Source organism: Prunus dulcis, chromosome 6, assembly GCF_902201215.1.
Source record: "Prunus dulcis chromosome 6, ALMONDv2, whole genome shotgun sequence".
In the NCBI taxonomy this organism is placed as follows: Eukaryota; Viridiplantae; Streptophyta; class Magnoliopsida; order Rosales; family Rosaceae; genus Prunus; species Prunus dulcis.
In genome coordinates this window covers 14,932,404-14,940,061 of record NC_047655.1, presented here as the reverse complement: position 1 = coordinate 14,940,061, position 7,658 = coordinate 14,932,404, and the positions used below count along the sequence as shown (strand labels likewise).

At 43.6% G+C, this 7,658-nt stretch overlaps 1 non-coding gene across 1 annotated transcript; it reads right to left on the bottom strand.

Moving 5' to 3' along the window:
• Positions 1–7,306: 7,306 nt before the first annotated feature.
• LOC117633338 lies at positions 7,307–7,413 on the bottom strand. The gene has a single exon (XR_004586646.1). It is a non-coding gene; the product is annotated as a small nucleolar RNA R71 (small nucleolar RNA).
• Between the last annotated feature and the right edge of the window lie 245 nt (positions 7,414–7,658).

The window sequence follows — 7,658 nt, the reverse complement described above, 5'->3', positions numbered from 1 at the left end:
CACAGGTCACACGAACCTGAATTCGCCAATTTCATGGACCAATCGATATCGGATTGAGTCCAAAACTTGGGGAACAACATAATATTGTGGGAAGAGTCATTTGGTGGATTTTGAGTGAAATCCAATCCCTAGAACTATAGAATAAACTAACCACTTCATTTCAGAACACAGTTCGCACGAACCTGAATTGGCCGATTTCATGGACCAATAGATATCGGATTGAGTCCAAAACTTGGGGAACATCATAATATTGTGGGAGTAGTCATTTGGTGGATTTTCTGCGAAATCCAATCATTAGAACTACACAATACACCAACCACTCCATTTCAGAACGAACTTCGTACGAACTTGAATTGTCCGATTACAAGGACCAATCGATATCGGATTGAGTCCAAAACTTGGGGAACATCATAATATTGTGGGAGGAGTCGTTTGGTGGGTTTTGAGTGAAATCCAATCTCCAGAACAATACAATACCCCAACCACTCCATTTGAGAACACAGTTCACACGAACATAAATTGGCCGATTTCATGGACCAATCGATATCGGATTGAGTCCAAAACTTGGGAAACATCATAATATTGTTGGAGGAGTCATTTGGTGGGTTTTCAGTGAAATCCAATGCCTAGAACTGTACAATACACCAACCACTCCATTTCAGAACGAACTTCGTACGAACCGGAATTGGCCTTTAAATCGGAGCAATCGATATCGGATTGAGTCCAAAACTTGGGGAACATCATAATATTGTTGGAGGAGTCATTTGGTGGATTTTGAGAGAAATCCAATCCCTAGAACTATACAACACACCAACCACTCCATTTCAAAACGAACTTCGTACGAACCGGAATTGTCAAATTTCGTGGACCAATCGATATCGGATTGAGTCCAAAACTTACAGAACATCATAATATTGTTGGAGGAGTCGCCTGGTGGATTTTGAGTGAAATCCAATCTCTAGAACTATAGAATACACCAACTACTCCATTTCAGAACACAGTTCACACGAACCTGAATTGGCCGATTTCATGGACCAATCGATATCGGATTGAGTCCAAAACTTGGGGAACATCATCATATTGTTGGATGAGCGATTTGGTGGGTTTTGAAAGAAATCCAATCTCTAGAACTATGCAATACACCAACCACTCCATTTCAGAACATAGTTCACACGAACCTGAATTGGCCGATTTCGTGGACCAATCGATATCTGATTGAGTGCAAAACTTGTGGACCAGCATAATATTGTTGGAGGAGTCATTCGGTGGGTTTTGAGTGAAATCCAATCCCTAGAACTATATAATACACTAACCACGACATTTCAGAACGAACTTCGTACGAACCTGAATTGTCAAATTTCGTGGACCAATCGATATCGGATTGAGTCCAAAACTTGGGGAACATCATAATATTGTGGGAGGAGTCATCTGGTGGGTTTTCAGTGAAATCCAATCCCTAGACCTATAAAATAGACCAACCACTCCATTTCAGAACACAATTCACACGAACCTGAATTAGCCGATTTCATGGAACAATTGATATCGGATTGAGTCCAGAACTTGCGGAACACCATAATATTGTGGGAGGGGTCATTTGGTGGGTTTTGAGTGAAATCCAATCTCCAGAACTATACAATACACCAACCACTCCATTTCAAAACACAGTTCAGAACGAACTTCGTACGAACCTGAATTGGCCTTTAAATCGGACCAATCGATAGCGGATTGAGTCCAAAACTTGGGGAACATCATAATATTGTTGGACGAGTCATTTGGTGAGTTTTGTGTGAAAACTTGGGGAACATCATAATGTGTAAAAATTAAGATTTCTTTATTCTAGCCAAAAGACAATTTTGCCCTCGCATATTTTAATGGGGGAAAATTTGACTTTTTTTATCGGAAAAGAATTTAGGAACTTCGTTTGCCCCGTTGCGTAGAGCACGGCGAAACGAGTCCGTAGACACGGAGTAGACCCGAATCGGAGTTCTAACGAAGAAAATACGATCAAAACACCGCGAAGGGCATAGTCGTAATTTGGAAAAGTCAGATTTTTAACCCCTCACTCTCTCTCTCCCCGTCACTTTCTCTCCTCCCTCTCTCTCCTTCAATTCGCGCGACCGGCCAGCCTCCCCAACTTCCGATCGAGCCCGCCGCCAGCACAGGTCACGGCGACCTCCGCCACCGGTCCCGTTCGACACACCACATCACCGCCTTCCTCCTGTGACCAGTCGCCGCACCCAGCTCGCCGGATATTGGCCGGAATCGGCCATTTTTGCCGACTGTGGTGATCGAACTTCCATTCGATCGTTCTCCCTCATTTCGCCACCAATTCTTTCGAGTGAGGTATGGTTTTCCACCTATTTTGAGTGCCCTAACTGATGGCTGGCTGGGTTTAGATCGATTTCGCCTCTAGGTTGTTCGATTTTCGAATTGAAAATCGACCGAACTTCGGCCGCCGTGATCAGCCATTTCCGGCCACTTTTTGGGGGTGGTCCCAGAACAAAAGTGACTCCAAATGGGGTGTTTTACCTAGGGTAGGAGTTCGGAGTCTCGGTTCCACGATTGTTCCACACACCCGAATCGCTTTGGACACCCGATCTGCCCGCGCGTGTGGCGGCGCGTGGGCCAGGGTAATGGCATGGCTATGGCTAGTTTTGAGGTCCTCGTGTCGTCACGAGCGCGTGGGATTTCGCGGATCTCGATTCGGAGTCCGTTTGAGCCCCGAACGGATTTTCCATATCGCGCGATCCGTGGGTGCAGTGTCGTGTAATCGTCGGATCGCGCTGGATTTTGGATATGTCGGTCTACGTGATTTCAGGACCGCGTAGGATTCGACGGATCGCGAATCGGAGTCCCGGATACTCCGGAATCGCGAACCCTGGGGCTAGGGTTAGGGTTTTAAGCGATAACGCGATTTTGGCCAATCCGACCGTCCGTTTCGGACCAAATTCGCAGAACTTGGCTCCCGTTGTATGAGAAACCTTCAGGGATGATCAGATTGGCCATCGGACACCGTGGACCCCACGGGTCCCGGGTCGGCCGATCTGGCAGTTTATCGCTTAGCCGAGTGTCGGACCTTCCGGAACTGGTCCGGGTGTCTGTAAGATATTATGTGGGCATAGGAGTAACTCGGGATAAAATGCACGCATTTCTAGGAGCCGGGGGCAGGGTGTTTAATTTAAATTTCTTTTTATACAGCAGTTTATTAATTTATTATTCTTGGATAAGCAGGCACCAGGAGTCCGGCTAATCTACAGGAGGGACCCTCGAGAGGTCCACCTAGCTCGGACCAGCAGTGAGTGGACTTTTATTTCTTAAAAGGATTTTATAATTATATTTTATATTTGATCTTGAATAAGTGTTTTAGCATGAATTTTATTATGCAAATACTGTTATTTTTATGAAAATTAGCTAAGCAACAGATTTGAGATTTTTGAGCCAAAACAATAGTTTAGCTCAGAGTTACAGAATTCAGAGGACATCAGATTTTATCAGAAATAGTGATTTTAGACCACCATGTACCCACCCTACAGTTGGTGATTACCCAGAATTGGACCGATGTCGACGGACGTCCGGTCCGATTTCAGTTAGTCAGTGCACTTGACTTGCCTCACGAGTTCCGGGGACGCTCGGACCGTGAGTGCCAGGATTTGCGGCTCGGCAGACTTGGTGTCCCGAGACCTGCCAGGATTGCGGCTCGGCTGACTCTGTGTCCCCGAGACCTGCCAGGATTGCGGATCAGGCTGACTACGGTCCCCTGTATCCTGCCTGAGCGACTCGAGTGACTTGGTGTCATCGAGGACCTGCCGGCGGGATCAGGCTGATCATAGTCCCCTGATTTCGCCAGTTTGCGGCTCGGGTAGCCTGTGTGACGCCCGAGACCTGCCAGGGAATTGACGGTTATCAGGGGTACAATTAGGTGGCAGTTTTAAAGGATTTTAAAGCTTTTAATGCAGTTATTGTTTACTCATTTTTATTAGTAAACTCATTTGAGTTATACTGATATATCTTTGTTTAGTATGTGATTATAATCATGTTATCTATATTTATTTAAATATCTCGAATTGATTATGATCAGATTTTAGTTTTTATATCCCTATGTTTTCAAACGGGGGTTATTATGTTCTCAAATGTTTTCACGAGCATTATTTTTGTCCACTCACACTTTTAAACTTGTTTTTCACCCCCAGGCCGTAGAAGAACGAAGGAAACCACCCGGGCCATCAGCTTAGCTCCCGACCCACCACCAAAGTGTAGGATTTCGTTGTAACTTTGTCTTCATCTTGTAAATTTGTATAAACATGCTCTGATATCCTGTTGAACATAAGAAACTGAAGTTGTGATATGTGTATTGAATTAGTCTGGCCGTTGGTAGGATTTTTGAGACTGTTTGACAGGTGGAAGATTTTGGTTTTGGTTAAAATACAGGGGAGACTCTGCCGAATTTTCGGCAGAAGTCAGAAGAAAATTAATTAAGGAAAGGGCAAAAAGGTCATTTGTGCCTGACACCCGCCAGGTGTCGGACACACACAGGAGTCGGCTCGGTTTCCAAAGCGGAAATTGGGTCGGGTCCTGTCAATTTGGTATCAGAGCATAGGTTTTACTTCCTGTAGACCCTACTACTTGTTACTGAACCTTTGTTCTTATTTCAGTGAATTATGGGCCCGAAGCGTGGTGGTTTCCGTAGGGGGACGAGACAGTCGTCTCGAGTGAGGGGACAGAACCCTCCTCCTGAACCAGAGAATTTCCCTATCCCAGAACCGGTCCAGGAACCGGTTGAGCAATCGTTTGTTGGAGGCCCCTCAGGGCCCGCTCCTCCTATGCCCACAGTGATGGGAGACCCAAACCTCCAGCAGACCTTGGAGCTTTTGACACAGGCTCTGTCCCTGGCCGGGCAGCCCCGAGACCCGTCCTTGGGATATGCGGACCAAGCAAAAAGAATTGGGGCCACAGATTTTGACGGAGATGTGATAAGGTCATAATTTCACACATTTGCATGCCTTCTTTTCTTAGTAATTTTGTTTAGCTTCTCTTTATTTTGAGTCTATTACCTATGTTTGTGTGTTTTGTAGGTTAAGACAGCAAGGGGATGACATTTGACACACTTCATGCATGTTAATGGCTGTGTGGCACAAGAGGAATATGGGCTTAAAGACAAAACCAATTTGAGCCACAGTCCAGTTTCGTAGGTCATCTTGCAGGCCTCATTTCAGCAATTTACACAGGTCGGATGAGGAGACATCCTTGACAGAAGTTGTTTCAATGGGTGTCTATTATAACATATCCAAATTTCAGCCCAATTGGATAAATCTGGAGCCCTCAACACGTCAAAGACTGAACCAAGTTCACAGAAATGTCATGTTGGCTGCCATCACATTTAATGCGGCTACAATCCCTAGAGCCATGTGCTACACATGGGCAGCCACACATGGGAGTCAAATCAGCTCAGAAGCTCAGAAGGATGAACAAAAGTCGAGCTTTCCATAAAGAAACCATACCAAAGCCTGTATTTGGCAGCTGGAGCAATTAGCAAGTATGTCAGCTGGAGCAGTTGGCAAGTATGGGCGGCTGGAGCAGTTGGGAGCAGCTAAGAGAGGTGTGCTTCAGCAGCCAAAGGGGAGGACGAAATTTCACTCTATAAATAGAGAGTTGCACACTCATTCCAGGGAGCTTGGAGCCAGACACACACATTCAGTTAATTGATTTCCTTGCTTTTGTTATCAAGTTGTTTATCTCTAGTTTGTTATGTGCTTGGTGTATGTTTTCTTGGAGTAGCTAACTAGGATTTTATGCATCTAGCACAGGTTGGGAAGGGATTTAGATTCACCAATTCTACTCTCCTTTCACAAGCAACACATGAATGGCCTAAGAATCATTCAAGGGGTTAATAACCATAGGTTGACTAGGACAGATACCATGTTCTAGGACTTGTGTGATTATCATATTCTCAAGGAGCTTAATGACTCTTGTATGCTTTATTCTAAGTAGATACCATGCTTAGGTTGCATATTAGAGATCACGTGTTGTGTAGATACCATGCATAATCACATGCCTTAGGAGAATCATGCATCCTGCACCTAGATACCATAGGCTTGTATTCGATAATCTATTGTTGATGAAGCTTGAGTCAATTTCTATGCATTCATAACTTGGATAGGAAAACTAGTGGTGGATTCCAAGGCTCTAACATCTCTCAATCATTGTTTCACAACTTGTTGATTGCTGCTAGTGTTTAATTTCGAGCACTTTCATTTCACCTTCTTCTTTTCATTTCAACAACAAAACCCCCCAATTCGAGTGCGTGTGTGGTGCTAGGATTCTGTCCTAGACCTTGAGTAATTAGCAAGAGGCATTGTTGAATTCGACCTTGCCTTTAGCTAGTTAGTCAGTTTCTTTGTTTTATGTTTTTTTCTAGCATTCTAAGTAATTTAACTTGGAACCAAGTTACCATTCTCCGTGGGATCGACCTCGTATTTACATAAGCTATACTATAAGCGGTTCGTGCACTTGCGAGAATTAAAGTTGCTGTTTTTAATAACTCATTTTAGTTGTTAAGAATTGGCTCAACAAGTTTTTGGCGCCGTTGCCGGGGATTCGGTAATGATGGTGCTATAGTTAGATTACTTTGATTGTTTTGTTTTTGTTTGTTTCATTTGTTTCTTTTCATTGGTTTTTCTTTTAGTATTCAGTTTTAGTATTTAGTTTTTATCTCCATTGAAAGCACTGAATTGACTTCCTTGGTGTGTGCATGTCCGAATCTGACCAGGAGCAAAGTTAACCTGAGCCACTTTCACCAAGAACCGCTGCTGTACGTGCTGGTTTGAGGAGGAATTATAGTTCTTCAAGCATTGAATCTAAAAGTTACGAATCTGAAGGTTCAAGCAACATGGCAGAGATTCCGAACAACAACAATGATGAAGGAGGTGGTGTGCTTGTTGTCCAACCAAGAAAACCCCTGCGTGAGTTTTCCATTCCCAAAGTCACCGATCAACCTTCATGCATTGTCTATCCTCAACTCACAGTTGACAGGTTTGAGCTTAAAAGTGGTATGATTCATCTTCTTCCAACTTATTATGGTAATACCACTGAGGATCCTTATATGCATATTAAGCAATTCTTTGAAATATGTGCTACGATCAAAATTCAAAACCTTGATGATGAGCAAATTAAGATGAGGCTATTCCCATTCAGTTTAAAAGATAAAGCTAAGTCTTGGTTATACTCTTTGCCTAATGCTTCAATTCATACTTGGGAAGAGCTTTCTAATAAGTTTTTGCAGAAATTCTTTCCGGCTAAAAAGACTAACAAGATTAGAAAGGAAATTCTTGGTTTCACACAAAAGGAAGGAGAAGCTTTTCATGAATGTTGGGAGAGGTACAAGGAGATGATAAGTTCTTGCCCACACCACAACATAGAGAGTTGGATGCAAATGCAATCTTTCTATGAAGGTTTGCTAGATTCCGAAAGGATGATGGTAGATGCAACAAGTGGAGAAGGACTGATGAACAAAACAGCAGATGAGGCTTTTACTCTCTTTGAATCCTTGAGTGCTAACTCTCAACAATGGAGCCACAATAAAGGAAGAGGAGCTCCTATGAAAGCTGTGGTCTCTGAGGTAAGTACAAATAATGAGATTGCTGCAAAACTTGATGTTATGT